Source organism: Ascaphus truei, unplaced genomic scaffold (assembly GCF_040206685.1).
Source record: "Ascaphus truei isolate aAscTru1 unplaced genomic scaffold, aAscTru1.hap1 HAP1_SCAFFOLD_943, whole genome shotgun sequence".
Lineage (NCBI taxonomy): Eukaryota > Metazoa > Chordata > Amphibia > Anura > Ascaphidae > Ascaphus > Ascaphus truei.
Window position 1 is genome coordinate 1 of NW_027457282.1, and position 18941 is coordinate 18941.

The window sequence follows — 18941 nt, forward strand, 5'->3', positions numbered from 1 at the left end:
CAAAACACAAGGGAAACCTAGGCTTATGATGAGAACTCCCCCCGAGAACAAGGTTTTAACCCCCTGCTAACTATGTGTATCCTATATGCTAGCCCCCCCCTTGTCCCCTCCAGGGGAGCCTACACTGTTATAATCCAATGTTTAAAGGTGTTCCATTGTTGCAATTTGACAATAGCAGAGTACAAGGGAAGCCTCAGCCATAGACTGGGACTCCCCCCGAGAGCAAGGTTTAACCTATATGCTACCTATGTGTACTCCGCACGCCCCCCCCCTCCCGCCCCCACCCTATTCCCAGATACCCCCCTCTCCCCCCTACCTCACCAGATGCCCCCCGCCCCCCCCCCCCTATCCCCGCCCCCCCCCCTATCCCCTCCCCCCCCCCTATCCCCTCACCCCCCTCTCCCTCACCCCCCACCCCCCCTCCCCCCCCACCCCCCCCTCCCCCCCCCTCTCCCCCCCCTCCCCCCCCCTCCCCCCCCCACCCTAACCTCCCTTCCCCCCCTCCCCCCCCCCACCCCTACCCCCCCCCCACCCCTCCCTCACCCCCTCTCCCCCCCTCCCTCACCCCCCCCTCGCCCCCCCCCCATCCACCCCCCCCACCCCTCCCCCCTCCCCAACACCCCCCGTCCCCCCCCCTCCCCTCCCCCCCCTTCCTCCCTCCTCCCCCCCCCCACCCCCCCCCGGAATTCACAAAGAACACACAGACAAGGACTTAACATAAGGGAAGAAAACAATGCTTACTAAGGATGTAAAAGATTATCTATGGCCCAAACCAAAGGAGAGTAAGGCCTCCATAAGCCAGAGGTGCCCTTCCTTACTAGGGACCCCCCCCCCCCCATAAGCAATGGGGTGGGGGTGCTGGACCCTTCTTTCTGGCTACGGTCCGTGAGTGACGCCCCGAAAGTTCTCCCAGGGGTTTTTTTTTTTACACCCCATCCCCTTGACATCAAAATGTCAAGAGGAACCTTTTTCGGGCTCCAAGACAGCCCATTCTCTTTCTTGTCCTCCTGTGTCCTCCCCCCCCCCACCTCTCCCCCACCACCCCACCCTCCCCCCGTCGACCTCCCCCCAATATCCCTTGTGGGACCACTAAGGACTACCCCCCACATACTCAACCCGACGCACGAACCAACCCTGACATGGGAATAATTCAGGGACAGGGGCTTATCCCCGAGACCCCCCCTCCACACTGATGGCGTCGATCAAAATTATTTCCCTGAATGTCAAAGGCCTTAATTCAGTTCGCAAACGCAAACTAGCCCTTCAAGAATTTAAAAAAACTAAAGGGGATATCATTTGTATCCAAGAAACCCATTATAACAATGCAGACCCGCCAAATACATTTAAACACGTGTACCCCCAAGCGTTTTTCGCTTCCTCCCCCAGCAAGAAAAGAGGGGTGGCCATCCTGATTAAAAACAACATACCATTTGCCCTGACGACGGTAACTAAAGACCCCGAGGGACGGTACATACTCCTCCAAGGTACGCTCTCAGGCTCCCCCTTAGCCATCCTAAATATTTACGCCCCAAACGCCAACCAAACCCAATTCCTACAGAACCTCCTTAGCACCCTCGACCAACCGACGCTCTCTTCCCTTCTCCTAGTCGGAGACGTAAATATGGTACTTAACCCAGCCCATGACAGATCAGGCCAAACTACTGCCCCATACTCCATCCAACTACAGACAAAAGCCCAAAAATTCCAAGATATCCTCGGGGAGTACTCTCTGACAGATATTTGGCGAGCCCAGCACGTGGGTCAGCGAGACTACTCTTTCTACTCAACCCCCCATCAGTCTTACTCGAGGATCGACTATTTTCTGGGCACCAATAATGTACTCCAGGCATCCTCCCACTCCGAAATAGGCCCAATAACGTGGTCTGACCATGCCCCTATCGTACTCACCCTCTCTCTACCTTTCGTCAAGTCCTTAACATATAATTGGAAACTCGACGACTCGCTTCTCAACGATCCACTAGTAGTCAAAACAGTGAAACAAAAACTGATCACCTTCTTCCAAATAAACAAAGGTTCAGTGCCCTCAGCAGCAACTCTGTGGGAGGCCCACAAAGCCACCATCAGAGGGGAACTCATATCAATAGCCTCCTACAAGAGGAAACTTAAACAGAGAGCCCAGAAGGAACTCACGGATAAAATCCTAGCGCTAGAGCGCTCACACAAACAATCCTTATCAAAAAAGGTGTTCAGAACACTTGAGAAAGCGAGATCCGACCTAAAAGTGCTGCAACTTGACGAGGTAGAGAGAGCCCTGAAATGGACCAAACAGCGGTTCTACGATAGGGGCAACAAAGCGGACAAACTTCTGGCCTCCAAATTAAGAGGCTTGAAGACAAAGACCCAGATCACAAAGATCAGGACTAAAAGCGGCCTAGTCTCCTATAACGAGAAGGACATCGCGAATGAGTTCGCAGAGTTCTACACAGATCTTTACAATCTCCACCCAACTAGCATGCCAAAAGATATCGCCAAAAATACATCCGACTATCTAACCAAATGCAACCTCCCATCCCTCACTCAGGAAGAACTCGAGTTCTTAAACAAGAAAATAACTCTAGAGGAACTAAAAAAAGCGATATCCTCACTTAAATTAGCTAAAACACCCGGACCCGACGGATTTTCCAACGGGTACTATAAAAAATTTGTAGGCCCCCTGTCCCCTCACCTCCTAGAAATGTACAATTCCTTTATGCAAGACCAACAGATCCCAGACACTATGTCGGCTGCCAATCTGGCTATTATTCATAAAGAGGGCAGAGACCCCCTTCAATGCGGCAGCTACCGCCCAATATCCCTCCTAAACTCTGACCTCAAACTTTTCAGCAAAATCCTAGCAAACAGGCTGAATCCTATTCTCCCAAGGCTAATTCATATAGACCAGGTGGGATTTGTGTCAGGAAGACAGGCCTCTGACAACACCCGCAAAATTATTGATATTATAGACCACGTGCACCTCAAACAATCCCAGGCCCTGATACTAAGTCTCGACGCGGAGAAGGCCTTTGACCGCATCAGATGGTCCTATCTAGACCAAACGATGCGCCAATTCGGCTTCTCCGGACCATTTCTTGCCGGCGTCCGGGCCCTCTATACTAATCCAACAGCCCTACTAAAACTCCCAGGAGGCCGCTCCAACCCAATAAAAATACAAAACGGCACCAGACAAGGCTGCCCCCTCTCCCCTTTACTCTTCGCCCTATCCATAGAGCCCCTGGCCGCCCGAATTCGAACTGAACCCACTATTAAAGGTATCCCAATCGGAGACAGGGAATACAAAATATCCCTGTTCGCCGACGACATAATTCTCACTCTGTCAGACCCCCTCACCTCCCTCCCTAACTTAGAAAAACTCCTTGACGAATTTGGCCAACTATCAGACTATAAAGTCAATACTGACAAGTCAGAGGCGCTTAGCATCTCCCTCCCGAACCCCGTATGGTCAGCCCTACAACAGAAATTTAAATATAAATGGAACACCTCCCACATCAAATACCTCGGAATCAAAATAGCAAGTTCATATAACTCGCTGTATCAAATTAACTACCCCCCCCTCTTCCGCCAGATCTTAAAAGATCTTGAGACCTGGCTATCCCACCAGATCTCCTGGTTCGGAAGGATAGTATCCACCAAAATGAACATCCTACCCCGCTTGCTCTACTTCTTTCAGACCCTCCCCGTCCCTGTCCCACTAGCAGAACTGAGGAATATTCAGGCCCATATATTAAGATTTATATGGCAACAACGTAGAGCCAGGGTCCCACGATCGGTCCTATTAGCCTCGAGGTCGAGAGGGGGCCTGGGGGCCCCGGACATACTCCGATACTACCTTTCGGCCCAACTGAGGCAGGCGGTAGTATGGAACAGTTCCCCCGCCACCAATTGCTGGCTGGAGATCGAGACACACCACGCTTTCCCGAACCCCCTCCCGACCCTACTGTGGTCCCCAGCTCTCAAAAACAGGAAATCGCTGAGACTTGGTCTCGGGGCAATGAGATGCACGAGGTCGACATGGTTAAAAACCAAAGGGAAATATGGCCTAGCTTCAACCCCCTCTCAACTGACCCCCTTATTCGGGAACCCGGACTTCCCACCCGGATGCGCCCGATCCCAATTCAGCCAATTTCAAGGCTTAAACATCAGAGTGGTTGCGGATTTGCTGGAAAAAGACGAGGCCATGTCCCTCCCGGAATTAAGAACCACATTCACGTCCCCCAACTTGCCCATTTTCCAATACCTCCAGATCCGACATTTCCTAAGAACCCAATCCCCTACTCTCAAGTTCCCGCTGCGTTCTAGATTCGAGACCCTCTGCCTCAAAGGCGAATACCAAAAGGGCCTCATATCAGAGATTTATAAAACGCTCGAAGCATCTCAGCCCCCCCCTAACCACCTATATATGCAGAAATGGAATGAAGACCTAAACACCAACTTGGACCTTGAGGATTGGGAGGATATTTGGGAAGCAGCCACCAAAACCTCATTTTGTTCCGTCACAAAAGAAAACATCTATAAAATATTATTCCACTGGTACCCGACCCCGAGTAGACTGAGCCAAATCTACCCAGGCACTTCAGACGAATGCTGGAGAGGTTGTGGTCAAAGGGGGGACATGCCCCATATTTGGTGGACATGTCCGGAGATCCAAAGATTCTGGTCCCGGATCCAGGGCCTCCTGACCGAGACCCTGGATATAGAAATACCCCTGGACCCGCTGACCTACGTGCTGGGAAAACCAATTGACGACCTCCATGCCCCGGCGGCCAGACTCGCGGCGGCAATACTGACAGCTGCGAGATGCTGTGTCGCGGCGGCATGGAAGAAAATTAAAGCCCCCTCCAGAAGAACTGTGATTACAAGAATAGACGGAATTATGAGCATGGAAAAACTGACGGCAATGTTAAAGCAAAGAACCCCACAATTTTACTCTACCTGGGAACCCTGGATAGGACTATCAACCCCCACATAAACCCCTCAGCTACTCCTCCCCCCCCCCCCTACGGCCGACGAACCCTAACCCCCTCCCCCCTCTCTTCCCGAAGTCGTTCCCAACTATCCACCTTTCCTTCGTCTCCCCCTCTCTTTTTCACTATTGAAAGAAGGAAAAAGGGTTTATTGTGTGTCATTTACCTCTTCTATGCCATGTACATGCACTGCGCCGTTGGCACAAGTTGGCCTGTGAGCCAGTGTCGGTATTATGTACCCCTGCGATGTATGACACCAATAAAGGAAAAATATTTAAAAAATAAAAAATAAAAAAATAAAAATTGCCTGTTCCTACTGTGGTAGTTTGTGGTAATATTATGGTGTGGTATTCTGAGACATGTCTGGTATATTGAGGTATCTGGAGGAGCACTCAGGTCAGCTATATCTGTAAATCAAGTGGCAGATTCTGCCCTCGTTTTGTGGCTTTGTTTTTTTGGGGGCCTTTGTATAACTGTAGAGTAGTGGTTTCCAACCTTTTTTTGGTTAAGGAACCCAATGTGAAATTCTGTGGCACCCCAACCCTCTCTAACAGCGAGTCTAAGATGAGATGCATTGTAATATATCCCAACCCTATCTAATAGCGTGTCTGAGATCAGATGAAGTGTGAGGAACCCCAACCCTCTCTAATAGCGCTTCTAAGATCTGATGCATTGTACTGTAAATTCTTCTGTATTAAGTACAATTTTAAAATGACCTGAAATTACAGCGAACTCTTTAGGGATGCCCGGGGAATCCTGGGGTTCCTAGGAACCTTGGTTGAAAAACAATGCTGTAGACAATAATTTAAGGATATGGCTGAAAGTAGTCGAACATTACACCCCAGGGTGTAGAATTGGTCCAATAGTTATTGACCTAAACTTAGGGCAAGGAAAAAGCACGCCTTATATATAACTAATCCTACTCTATACACTAATGTCCCTGTGTCTTTTTTTACTATCCCATAGATCCCATAGACGTTTGCCGCTTTGACATTTATGTATACAGTACATGTGTTCTTTTCTATACATTACTGTTCAAATCATTTAAGATTTTGAATTACAAGCCAGATATAAAAGTAAATACAATAAAACAAATATGTGTGTATGTATCTATAATAAATCAGTTTTGACATTTATAAAAAAAATATTATCCGATCAAGGCCACGTACCTAACCCCTTGTGTGTTGTCTACCGCCCCCCCCCCCCCCCATCCGTCTTCTTTCTCCCATCCATTGATAGGAGTCATATTATCTGTTCTGTACCCCATAAAACATTGTGCAAGTAAACAATTCAAAAATATAGATATTATCCATTTCTTTTTTGGTACAGTATTTAAAGGTCATGTTGCTTCCTACCTGCCATGATACAGAGTTAAGGTGGAGATAATTAGTCTCTCTGTACAGCGCCACTCTTTTCCTATCTCTGAGATGTCCACGAAACTACCGGTTTCCTTTGGGAACTAATTCAAGTCACGCACAAACAAGTTTACATTTGTGTATTTATCTCAGTCTCTAAGGCGATTCCATGATGTCATTACAGAACACGGCTGCTGGCATCTCCTAGGAGGCTCAATGATACTGTCTCGTGATGTCATAATAGAGAAATCAGCTACTGTTGACATTTAATTTCAAGTGGTTGAGAAGTGGTTAACTTGAGTAGCAGTCATAAAAATCACAGCTGCTGTGATACATTGTATTACGTACATTGGGTGACACAAGTACACATATGGACAGTGCCACTGACAGCAGTGGGATCAACATACTGTATCACTGGGTTCAAATGCATTGACTTCATGGCAAGATAAAGTATCATCTCCTTATGTATGTCACATGTAAAACGCTGAGAAGTTACTGTGTATGTCAAACAGAATAAATAACACCACCTGCACGGATACAATCAGTCATTTGTCAGCTCCTACTAAGGCCAGGCTCAGTATTTCTCATTTTTAAACACATTTGAAGCTCTCTCTCTGGGGTCTATGTATCAAGGCAATTTTGGAGCAAAACCCTGCACTTACTGTATTTACTGTATCTAAGCCTTTTGTTCCAAATTGTGCCCCATCTTCCTCAGCTTGTACATTGGGGAGAGTCAGTAGGAGGAGTTGGAGGGGGGTTACATGGTGCACAGATTATAATGAGATGTATCACATTCTGCATCTGTCCCAGCATGCACCTTGGGGAGAGTCAGTAGGAGGAGTTGGGGGGAGTTACATGGTGCACAGATTATAAGGAGATGTATCACATTGTGCGTCTCTGCCCCAGCATGCACCTTGGGGAGAGTCAATAGGAGGAGTTGGGGGAGTTACATGGTGCACAGATTCTTTTGAGATGTATCACAACTTGCATTTCTCTGATACTTTTTTTTTTTAACCTTTTATTTGCCCCCCAAAAATCCTCCATATCTGAAATGCCATAAGTCTAACATTCAGGTTCAAAGCCCAAGCAGTGGCAATAGCAAGCAAACACTCTCTGCTGCTCCCTGGATAGAGATAGATAGATAGATAGATAGATAGATAGATAGATAGATAGATAGATAGATAGATATTGTTTTTTGCACCGCTCAGCAGATAGTTTGCAATCTGTTGGTTTTAAATGCTGCTCTTTGTTACTTTGGAGCCTAGAAACTCTAGAACGTACTGTATACTCCCTTTGTGATATCATCACATGGGGTGGTCTGGCTACAGAGACCCATACATACCATGTAGAACTAGGGTGGGGAGGGGGTGAAATAAAAACCCCATATCCTGCAAGGAACGGCCATTTAAAAAAAAAATGAATCCAGATTTGTTTGTAAATGTGCTGCTTTATACAATATTTCAAAAGGCATCAAACATACAATTGTGACTTTGAAATCACCTATACATTGTGTATTGCACTTATCTCAGTATAATAATAGAGAGATTCGTATCTCAAACCAAAAAAAGAAAAGAAAACAATCAGCCAGAGAGGTGGACATTGGAAAGAGAGGGATACATTTTTACTGCTGCTGCTGCTGCTGCTGCAGCGACTCATATTCTACAGTTCTTGGCCCTTTTTGTTTAGAATGTTTTTTTCATGAATTATATGTGTTTCCCTATTTCCCAATCCACCTGAATTTATTCCTAAATGTCTGCGCAGGTGCCTAATTGTCATTTCTCCCTGTTTGAGATGTTGCTACCTGGCTAGTTGGTGGGTGGGTGCTCCTTTTATGCCACAGTTATTGACCAGGCCCAAAGCCCAAGCAGTGGCAATAGCAGCTTGTCTGAACAAACACCTGTGCTGTGGGTGGTGGTGGTTGTTGTTGTTGTTGATTTTTGTTTCTGTTTTTTCTAACAGTCCAAAAACAGGGGAGAGCGCGCACGCAGTCCCCCACTACCAGAAATTGTGCAGTCGAGTTTCCCGCATGTGGGGAAATCGCAGAGGTCAGCTAGCTCCAAGTGCAATGAGCAAGCCTCGCCCTGGGAGAGCCACCTGCAGGATCGTGGCTGCATAATTTACTCCCCTGCCAGGTAAGTATGAGTTGGAATGGCGCTGGGGGGCAACTAGCCCTGTCCCAGGACAAGTGTCACCCTTGTGGAGAGAGCAGCCTGGTCATTGGTGCAGCGGCAGCAGCAGCAGCAGCAGCAACAGCAGCAACAGCAGCAGCGGCAAGCACCACAGTAGCTGAGGCCTAGTATCTGAGCCAGAACCTGCAGCAAGGATCAGCTTAGGCCATTCCATGCAAACATTTGTGCAGCTGCAGCAGCAGCGAATATTTGTCAAACAACATAGATCCAAGACATCCCCTCCCTAGAAGCAAAGCCCCTCCCCCGCCCATCCAACAAGCACCCAGAGAAGCCAAGCTTCGCCGCAAGGTACTTCTTCTTGGTTTTAAAAGGAAGAAGCAATCACTTTGAACACCGCTCAGCTCTGTCATTTCAGCTGGCGGAGAGACAGGGGGACACCATATTTCTGGGGTGGCTTTCTTCATCTACCCTACCTGCCGGCACTCACTTTTTCTGACCTCCACTGACACCTGCTGCTGCTGCTGCTGCTGCTGCTTCTGCTGCTGCTGCTGCTGCTGCTGCTGGAGAGGTGCCCTGTCCTGCTGGCACACTTGTCACTTTGCCCATTACCAGCATGGCTGCTTACCTGGCATTTGCATAAATATAGAAGCAAGCTAACACTGTCTGCTGCTCCCTGGATAGAGATAGATAGATAGATAGATAGATAGATAGATAGATAGATAGATAGATATTGTTTTTTGCACCACTCAGCAGATAGTTTGCAATCTGTTGGTTTTAAATGCCGCTCTTTGTTACTTTGGAGCCTAGAAACTCTAGAACGTACTGTATACTCCCTTTGTGATATCATCACATGGGGTGGTCTGGCTACAGAGACCCATACATACCATGTAGAACTAGGGTGGGGAGGGGGTGAAATAAAAACCCCATATCCTGCAAGGAACGGCCATTTAAAAAAAAAAAAAAAATGAATCCAGATTTGTTTGTAAATGTGCTGCTTTATACAATATTTCAAAAGGCATCAAACATACAATTGTGACTTTGAAATCACCTATACATTGTGTATTGCACTTATCTCAGTATAATAATAGAGAGATTCGTATCTCAAACCAAAAAAAGAAAAGAAAACAATCAGCCAGAGAGGTGGACATTGGAAAGAGAGGGATACATTTTTACTGCTGCTGCAGCGACTCATATTCTACAGTTCTTGGCCCTTTTTGTTTAGAATGTTTTTTTCATGAATTATATGTGTTTCCCTATTTCCCAATCCACCTGAATTTATTCCTAAATGTCTGCGCAGGTGCCTAATTGTCATTTCTCCCTGTTTGAGATGTTGCTACCTGGCTAGTTGGTGGGTGGGTGCTCCTTTTATGCCACAGTTATTGACCAGGCCCAAAGCCCAAGCAGTGGCAATAGCAGCTTGTCTGAACAAACACCTGTGCTGTGGGTGGTGGTGGTTGTTGTTGTTGTTGATTTTTGTTTCTGTTTTTTCTAACAGTCCAAAAACAGGGGAGAGCGCGCACGCAGTCCCCCACTACCAGAAATTGTGCAGTCGAGTTTCCCGCATGTGGGGAAATCGCAGAGGTCAGCTAGCTCCAAGTGCAATGAGCAAGCCTCGCCCTGGGAGAGCCACCTGCAGGATCGTGGCTGCATAATTTACTCCCCTGCCAGGTAAGTATGAGTTGGAATGGCGCTGGGGGGCAACTAGCCCTGTCCCAGGACAAGTGTCACCCTTGTGGAGAGAGCAGCCTGGTCATTGGTGCAGCGGCAGCAGCAGCAGCAGCAGCAACAGCAGCAACAGCAGCAGCGGCAAGCACCACAGTAGCTGAGGCCTAGTATCTGAGCCAGAACCTGCAGCAAGGATCAGCTTAGGCCATTCCATGCAAACATTTGTGCAGCTGCAGCAGCAGCGAATATTTGTCAAACAACATAGATCCAAGACATCCCCTCCCTAGAAGCAAAGCCCCTCCCCCGCCCATCCAACAAGCACCCAGAGAAGCCAAGCTTCGCCGCAAGGTACTTCTTCTTGGTTTTAAAAGGAAGAAGCAATCACTTTGAACACCGCTCAGCTCTGTCATTTCAGCTGGCGGAGAGACAGGGGGACACCATATTTCTGGGGTGGCTTTCTTCATCTACCCTACCTGCCGGCACTCACTTTTTCTGACCTCCACTGACACCTGCTGCTGCTGCTGCTGCTGCTGCTTCTGCTGCTGCTGCTGCTGCTGGAGAGGTGCCCTGTCCTGCTGGCACACTTGTCACTTTGCCCATTACCAGCATGGCTGCTTACCTGGCATTTGCATAAATATAGAAGCAAGCTAACACTGTCTGCTGCTCCCTGGATAGAGATAGATAGATAGATAGATAGATAGATAGATAGATAGATAGATAGATAGATATTGTTTTTTGCACCACTCAGCAGATAGTTTGCAATCTGTTGGTTTTAAATGCCGCTCTTTGTTACTTTGGAGCCTAGAAACTCTAGAACGTACTGTATACTCCCTTTGTGATATCATCACATGGGGTGGTCTGGCTACAGAGACCCATACATACCATGTAGAACTAGGGTGGGGAGGGGGTGAAATAAAAACCCCATATCCTGCAAGGAACGGCCATTTAAAAAAAAAAAAAAATGAATCCAGATTTGTTTGTAAATGTGCTGCTTTATACAATATTTCAAAAGGCATCAAACATACAATTGTGACTTTGAAATCACCTATACATTGTGTATTGCACTTATCTCAGTATAATAATAGAGAGATTCGTATCTCAAACCAAAAAAAGAAAAGAAAACAATCAGCCAGAGAGGTGGACATTGGAAAGAGAGGGATACATTTTTACTGCTGCTGCTGCAGCGACTCATATTCTACAGTTCTTGGCCCTTTTTGTTTAGAATGTTTTTTTCATGAATTATATGTGTTTCCCTATTTCCCAATCCACCTGAATTTATTCCTAAATGTCTGCGCAGGTGCCTAATTGTCATTTCTCCCTGTTTGAGATGTTGCTACCTGGCTAGTTGGTGGGTGGGTGCTCCTTTTTTGCCACAGTTATTGACCAGGCCCAAAGCCCAAGCAGTGGCAATAGCAGCTTGTCTGAACAAACACCTGTGCTGTGGGTGGTGGTGGTTGTTGTTGTTGATTTTTGTTTCTGTTTTTTCTAACAGTCGAAAAACAGGGGAGAGCGCGCACGCAGTCCCCCACTACCAGAAATTGTGCAGTCGAGTTTCCCGCATGTGGGGAAATCGCAGAGGTCAGCTAGCTCCAAGTGCAATGAGCAAGCCTCGCCCTGGGAGAGCCACCTGCAGGATCGTGGCTGCATAATTTACTCCCCTGCCAGGTAAGTATGAGTTGGAATGGCGCTGGGGGGCAACTAGCCCTGTCCCAGGACAAGTGTCACCCTTGTGGAGAGAGCAGCCTGGTCATTGGTGCAGCGGCAGCAGCAGCAGCAGCATCCAGCAGCGGCAAGCACCACAGTAGCTGAGGCCTAGTATCTGAGCCAGAACCTGCAGCAAGGATCAGCTTAGGCCATTCCATGCAAACATTTGTGCAGCTGCAGCAGCAGCGAATATTTGTCAAACAACATAGATCCAAGACATCCCCTCCCTAGAAGCAAAGCCCCTCCCCCGCCCATCCAACAAGCACCCAGAGAAGCCAAGCTTCGCCGCAAGGTACTTCTTCTTGGTTTTAAAAGGAAGAAGCAATCACTTTGAACACCGCTCAGCTCTGTCATTTCAGCTGGCGGAGAGACAGGGGGACACCATATTTCTGGGGTGGCTTTCTTCATCTACCCTACCTGCCGGCACTCACTTTTTCTGACCTCCACTGACACCTGCTGCTGCTGCTGCTGCTGCTGCTTCTGCTGCTGCTGCTGCTGGAGAGGTGCCCTGTCCTGCTGGCACACTTGTCACTTTGCCCTTTACCACCATGGCTGCTTACCTGGCATTTGCATAAATATAGAAGCAAGCTAACACTGTCTGCTGCTCCCTGGATAGAGATAGATAGATAGATAGATAGATAGATAGATAGATAGATAGATAGATAGATAGATAGATAGATAGATAGATAGATATTGTTTTTTGCACCACTCAGCAGATAGTTTGCAATCTGGGAGAGCCACCTGCAGGATCGTGGCTTTTTTTTTTTTTAAATGTTTTTTCACATTCACATATTTACAAACAGTAAATAAGAAAACTTTTCAATCAATAATAACTTTACAAGCAACATTGTATAATTAAAAATTATTCTTTCATAATTTTCCAATACTAAAAATAATCTCAGATACTTCACGAAAACCTTCTAATTCCAACAAAAAAAACCACCCCCTACTTTACAAAAAAATCCCTACATTATATAATTCTATTTACATTCCTTCCATTTCGCTTATATTTCTATTTTTCCTTTTACCTTTCCATACCCCACTAGACACATCAGAAAAAAACACCATTATTCCATCAATTATCATACATTCTTTCCATTTCAAAAACCAACCATTTACATTTCTATTTTTTATTCCCTTCCTCCTCCCCTTTACCAACACTATACATTCCTTACAGTGCATAGGATACAACAATACGTAACCATAACTTACTTCCCCAATCCTATACTAGGCTTTTCGTACTTTCACACTTTTTTTCTCCATTCTCTAAAGCATGTCATACCCAATATCTTTTATTTTCTGTATCTTTATCTTATGGCACCCCCCTTTCTGCTATTTCTTTTTTTAGTTCTTCATCCATCCTTCTTAGTTTACCTATTATCTCACTATATCTTTTTTGCTCTTCTTTACTCCATGTTGCTTTTTTTTTCACCTCCAATTTTTTTGCTTCTGTCTGCATCTTCCTATACTCTTCCCCCCATCTGAGGTTCATTCGTATTCTCCACAAAAGAACTTCCTTCTGTGCTTCCAAGTTTTTTGTTTTTATCATGACTTCTGCACTTTCTAAAATTTCCCTTTCTGCTACTTTTGATTTATACATACTCACAATTTCGTCCCAAAATTTGCTAGTTTCTTTGTCCTTTCGGACTTTACCATTCCCACTCTCTGACGTTGATACTGCTCCTCCTTCACTTCCACTCCTACTTGTCCCCCCCACTTTCCGTTTTGGCATACTGGTTGTCTTCCCCCCTTCTTCTTTTTTACTTAGGTGTTTTTTCACCCCACTTCCTTCACTTTCGGACGAGGAGATCTCTCCCCAATCACTCCCACTACTCCCAGCTATTACCGGTGCAATTCCCAGAGTTTGTGTCTCTACAACACCTGGGTATCCCTTAACTTCACTACCCTCATTCTCCCTTTTAACTGGCATACCACTTTCCGGGGTCTCCTCCACCACTGTCACCTCTGCCGAGCTCACAAGGGTCACCTCTGGGGACCTAACCTGATTTTTCACTTCCTTCTTCTCCCGAATATCCTCCTCCTTACAAATATCCTCCTCCTCACTAATATCCTCAATTTCTCCCAATAAAAACTTTTCCTCTCCTCCTTCGATTGGGACTGCTCTGCCCTCCTTTATCTCCACCCACTGTATATGCTCTTTTTTCAATTCCTCGTATTCCCCTTTTGTAATGTTTTTCCTTTGATGCATTAGTTTGTCTAGCCTCTCTATTATTTGCTGTTCTGTACTCCCTACATGTTGTTTTCTAAAAATTCTTGTCCAAAACTCTACCTCCCCTACTGCCTTCTCAAACTCTAGCATTTTCTCCTGTAAAGTACTCTTACTTGGTACTTCTTCTGCCTGTTCCCCACATACCCTCTCAACCTTCTCCCTGGGTCCTCCTCTACTTTCCTCCTCTCTATCTTGGTTAACCTCTTTTCTTTGCTGATTTTTCCGTTTTTGTGATTTCTTCTCTCCTACTTCCATTTCCTCCACCTCCTCTTGGGAAATCTCCCCCTTTTCTTGTACATCTTGTATTTCCATACTTTCTGCCCAACTAGGACTCCCCACCACCAGGGTTTCTACTTCTACTCCCCCTGTTTCCCCACCTTTACCCACAGTCTGATCAACGTCTCCCCTTTCCTTCTCCCCACCAACGCTTTTGGCAACCGAGTCAAGGAAAAGATCTTCCTCCCTTTTCTCCTGGGCATCTCTTTCTCGTCTTTCCTGCCCAGTTTCAAAATCATGTGTATCCTCCTCCACATCAAATAGCATCTGTTCCATACCCGCCTCCCCCTCCCGCCTTGCCATCTGTGCATAGGTCCTCTTCTTTGTGCACTGTCGTGCCAAGTGCCCCCGAATACCACAAAGGTCACATTTTTTGGGGAGCGCACAGCTCGCCGCCGTGTGGCCTTCTTCTCCACAATTCCGACATACCACGTCTGTTTTTTTACACTCGTCTTGTGTATGTCCATATTGGAAACACCTCCTGCAGTACTTTGGCTGTCCTGGATAATTCAGGTACCCTCGGATTGCTCCGATTCTGAAACTGGAGGGAGGGTGCTTCACGCCTCCCACTCCCTTGGGATCTGGTCTAAAACGCACCCAAAACCTTCGCTTTCCATTAAAGATCCCATAAGCGTTATGTAAGTCAATTCCACCCCTGATGGTGGTACAATACTGTCGCAAAAACATCTGGATCTCCATTTTATCCACCCATGGGTTATAGACATGAACCGTTACTGGTCTCTCTTCCTATCATCTCAGGATCATCCGACATTCCTTTCAGCTTCTCAAAGACGTTGAGGCAGACTCCTTCCTGGAAGAAGGTCAAATCATAGGTTCCCTGACGAGGGAAGTCTTGCAGGCACAGTATTTCCACCTTGTCCAAACCGATATTCTTCCATAACAGCTCCTCCACGATAAAGCTCAGACCCGCCCGGTCTCGCTCCTCCATCATGACTTCCAGTCGGATGGTGTTTCTCAAATGGGCTCCTGCCACCATTCTCTCCTTCTTAAGGTCAGGTGTGGCGCCCTAATTGCAGCAGGTGGGTTAAGCCCTTTCAAGCGATCCCACAAGGCAAAGGCGCCGGCCCTTCACTTTCTCTCGCTCCCGATCGCCTCCCGTCGCTCGAGATGGCGTGCCCCCCCAAAAGCAGCAAGGATCTTAAGCCCCCGAAGGGGCGATGATCCAGGGCCAAGGGGACACAGTCTCAGCTGGTACCATGCAGAGGAGCTTCGACACTGCGTAGTGTATTCCCCTGCCAGGTAAGTATGAGTTGGAATGGCGCTGGGGGGCAACTAGCCCTGTCCCACGACAAGTGTCACCCTTGTGGAGAGAGCAGCCTGGTCATTGGTGCAGCGGCAGCAGCCAGCAGCGGCAAGCACCACAGTAGCTGAGGCCTAGTATCTGAATCACCTGCAGGATCGTGCCTTTTTTTTTTAACTTTTTTATTCAACACATTTTTTAAATTTACAGACTTTTTGGCAACTCCACGTAAAGGGACCCAGACTGTACTACTGTAAGGTAATTCACATTATCTCACGATGTACAATCCCCTTTTGCCTTACGATCTGACAAAACATACTTTAAATTCATACAAGTTACAAACCCCTCCTCCTCCTTCTCTCTAGTAACTCTTCTAACACATAACCATCTTATTCCAGCTATTCACTTTTCACAATGCATCACTTTCCATTTTCCCCAACCTTTTCTGATCCAACAGTAGTATGTATACATTTTACTTAAAATAATCCTAGTAAATGCTTTCACATCTAACGTTTCATTATTGAATATCATCGTACTTCTTACCATCCACACAACCTCTTTTACACAATTTATTATTTTCCATAATACCCAACCTTTTTCCCCTTTTAACTCACTTAACCCATAAAGCATCATATTAAACTCCAATATATGGATTCCTCCTAGTTCTCTAATTAGCTTCGCTAGGTTTTTCCACACAGCCCTCACAAAAGAACAGTTCCACAATAAATGTACTATGTCATCTACGCCACCACACCCTTCCCTTGGACACCTATCCGAAACTGTCATACGTCGCCTTTTTTGGAAGACTCGGACTGGCAGACACTTGTGCACAGCCATCCAAGCAAAATCTTTGTGAATATTAGATAGACCCTTGAAATCTATGTTCTTCCACATCAGTTTTAGTTGTGACATATTCAGATTTCCGCAGCATTCATAACTGTCTCTCTCCAGAATCACAGCCCTTATTTTCCTGTGATCTTCCCATAAGGACTTTTCTACATCCCTTAAATTAAAACCTCTTATGAAATGTTCGATGACCCTATAACTATCTGGGGTCACAAAACAGAGTGGCCTCCTCAAATCTGTTCTGTACAGTCCCAGCCTCCTTAACATACCCCCTGCCGCATACCTTGCTAAACAGGCCGCCTTTGTATCCTCACTCTGAATTCTCTTTATACAGAGCTGGGCATATTTTGCTCCCAGGATAACTTCTATCCTGGGGGCCCCTTTTCCACCTTTCCCTTTTTCCTTCCATACAATTTCTCTATTTAATCTCTCATTTTTTGACCCCCACAGGAACATGAACAAAAACTGAGTAATTTTTCTAATCCATTTTGCCGCGGGGGGAAACACCAGCCCTATATGCAGCAAAATTGGTACCAACACCGCTTTTGTCACCAATATCTTCCCTTCCATAGAAAGCTTCCTTAGGGTCCAAAAATTGATTTTTTTTTTCTATTCTTTCCCCTACCTTTACCCAATTTGACTCCCCTGTAAAGTCCTCATCAAAATAAACCCCTAACAGTCTTAGCTGTTCCCCTTCCACAGGGATCCCACACTTTCCTAAATCATGCCAATCCCCAAAGGCCTTACAAGCACTTTTCCCCCAATTCACTCTCAGCCCTGAAGCATGACAAAAGGTATCAATATGTAACTGCGCTCTATGAAGAGCCGCCTGTGTAGTACACACCAGGGTTAGGTCGTCCATGTAACCTAGGACTTTGATGTTTCTTCCCCCACTCCCTGGGATTTCAACCCCTCTCACCACCTTGTCCGCTCTGATAATTTGCAACAAAGGCTCTATAGCGCAAATAAACGCCAACGGGGACAGAGGACACCCCTGCCTTACCCCTGATTTCACCCAAATTTTCTCAGTAAAACAGCCGTTTACTAAAACTCTACTGTTAATACCTTTATATAAACTTCCTATCCATCTAACGATTTCCATTGGTATTCCTAACTTTCCCAGGAATTTAAACAAAAAGGCATGAGACAAAAGGTCATAAGCCTTCTCAAAATAAATATTTAGAATAACTAGTGGTTGTTTCCGTTCCAAACAATACCAAATTAAATCCCTCAGGAGAATTAGATTCCCTATTATCTGTCTCCCTGGTACACCACACACCTGCTCCTCTTCCACCAATTTACATAAGAAAGGCTTCAGTCTTTGCATTATCACTTTTGCCACAATTTTATAATCTGAATTCAGCAGGGTTATGGGACGCCAATTTTTAAGGTCTCTTTTGTCCCCCTTTTTTTTGAATATTAATGCAGTTATACCTTCTTTAAAGGATTCCGGCGTTTCTCTTAACTTAAAAATTGTGTTGCATAACTTAAATACCTCTTCTCTAATTATGTCCCACATATAGGAGTAAAATTCATGTGGTAACCCATCCTTGCCAGGTGATTTCCCTTTCCTTCCATTCCTTATTACCTCATTTAATTCTTCGCTGTTTAAATCTCTCACCAAGAAAACCTGATCATCTTTACTTAGCTTTTTCTCAATTTTTTCAACTAAATCTTTTTCTAAGGACATATCACGATCCTTTTCCTCATATAATTTGGAATAAAAATTCTCACAAACTTTCAGAACTTTTTCCGTCTCCTTTACCTCTGCCCCCTCTTCATTCAACACAGGAATTGGGCTTGACTTCCCTGTAAATGCTTTTTTAAAGAAAAAGGAAGTACATTTTTCATTCTTTTCAACCGCTTCCACTCTTGCAGCATGAATTATCCTTCTACCTCTTTTTTCCAGTAATTCCTCAGACTCCATCCTAACCCTTTTAAGATCTCCCTCCACATCCTTTCCCATCTCTTTTAACCTGAGGAGAAACTGTTTTCTCAGGATCACCCTCCTGTAATCTTCCTCCTGTTCTTTTGCCAACTCCTTACCTTTCCTATTAAAAAACTTTTTTGTTTCAATTTTTACCCACTCCCACCATTCCAGTATTCCCTTATATTCCCCCATTCTCCTCTTTAAATAAACATACAATTTCCCATACTGAAACTTGATCCCAGGTTTTTCTAATAGTGAAACATTAAGTTTCCAGTAACCCCTTCCATACTTTTCCACTCCCTCTACTTCTATTTTACATACAACACATGCATGGTCAGAGAAAAGTACTCTTAACCCCTTCCAGCTCTCCACCTTCAACCCTTCAGAAATAAAAATATGGTCAATTCTAGACTTTACCACTCCACTCTCACAAAACCAAGTGAATTCCCTTTTTTCTTTCCCCCACACCTGAAAAGTATCCCTAAAAGAAAAATCACACATAATTGTTTTCAACAGTACCCCAGAATTGTCAGGCTTACTCCTGTCTGCACCCCCCACCCTAT

The 18941-nt window shown here is 45.7% G+C and overlaps 3 pseudogenes; all 3 read right to left on the reverse strand.

Annotated features, from left to right (window-relative positions):
- Window positions 1-8304: 8304 nt before the first annotated feature.
- Window positions 8305-8477, reverse strand: LOC142486544 (U1 spliceosomal RNA; annotated as a pseudogene).
- A 1492-nt stretch (window positions 8478-9969) lies between these two features.
- LOC142486545 (U1 spliceosomal RNA) lies at window positions 9970-10142 on the reverse strand (annotated as a pseudogene).
- Window positions 10143-11631: 1489 nt separating this feature from the next.
- LOC142486546 (U1 spliceosomal RNA) lies at window positions 11632-11804 on the reverse strand (annotated as a pseudogene).
- Between the last annotated feature and the right edge of the window lie 7137 nt (window positions 11805-18941).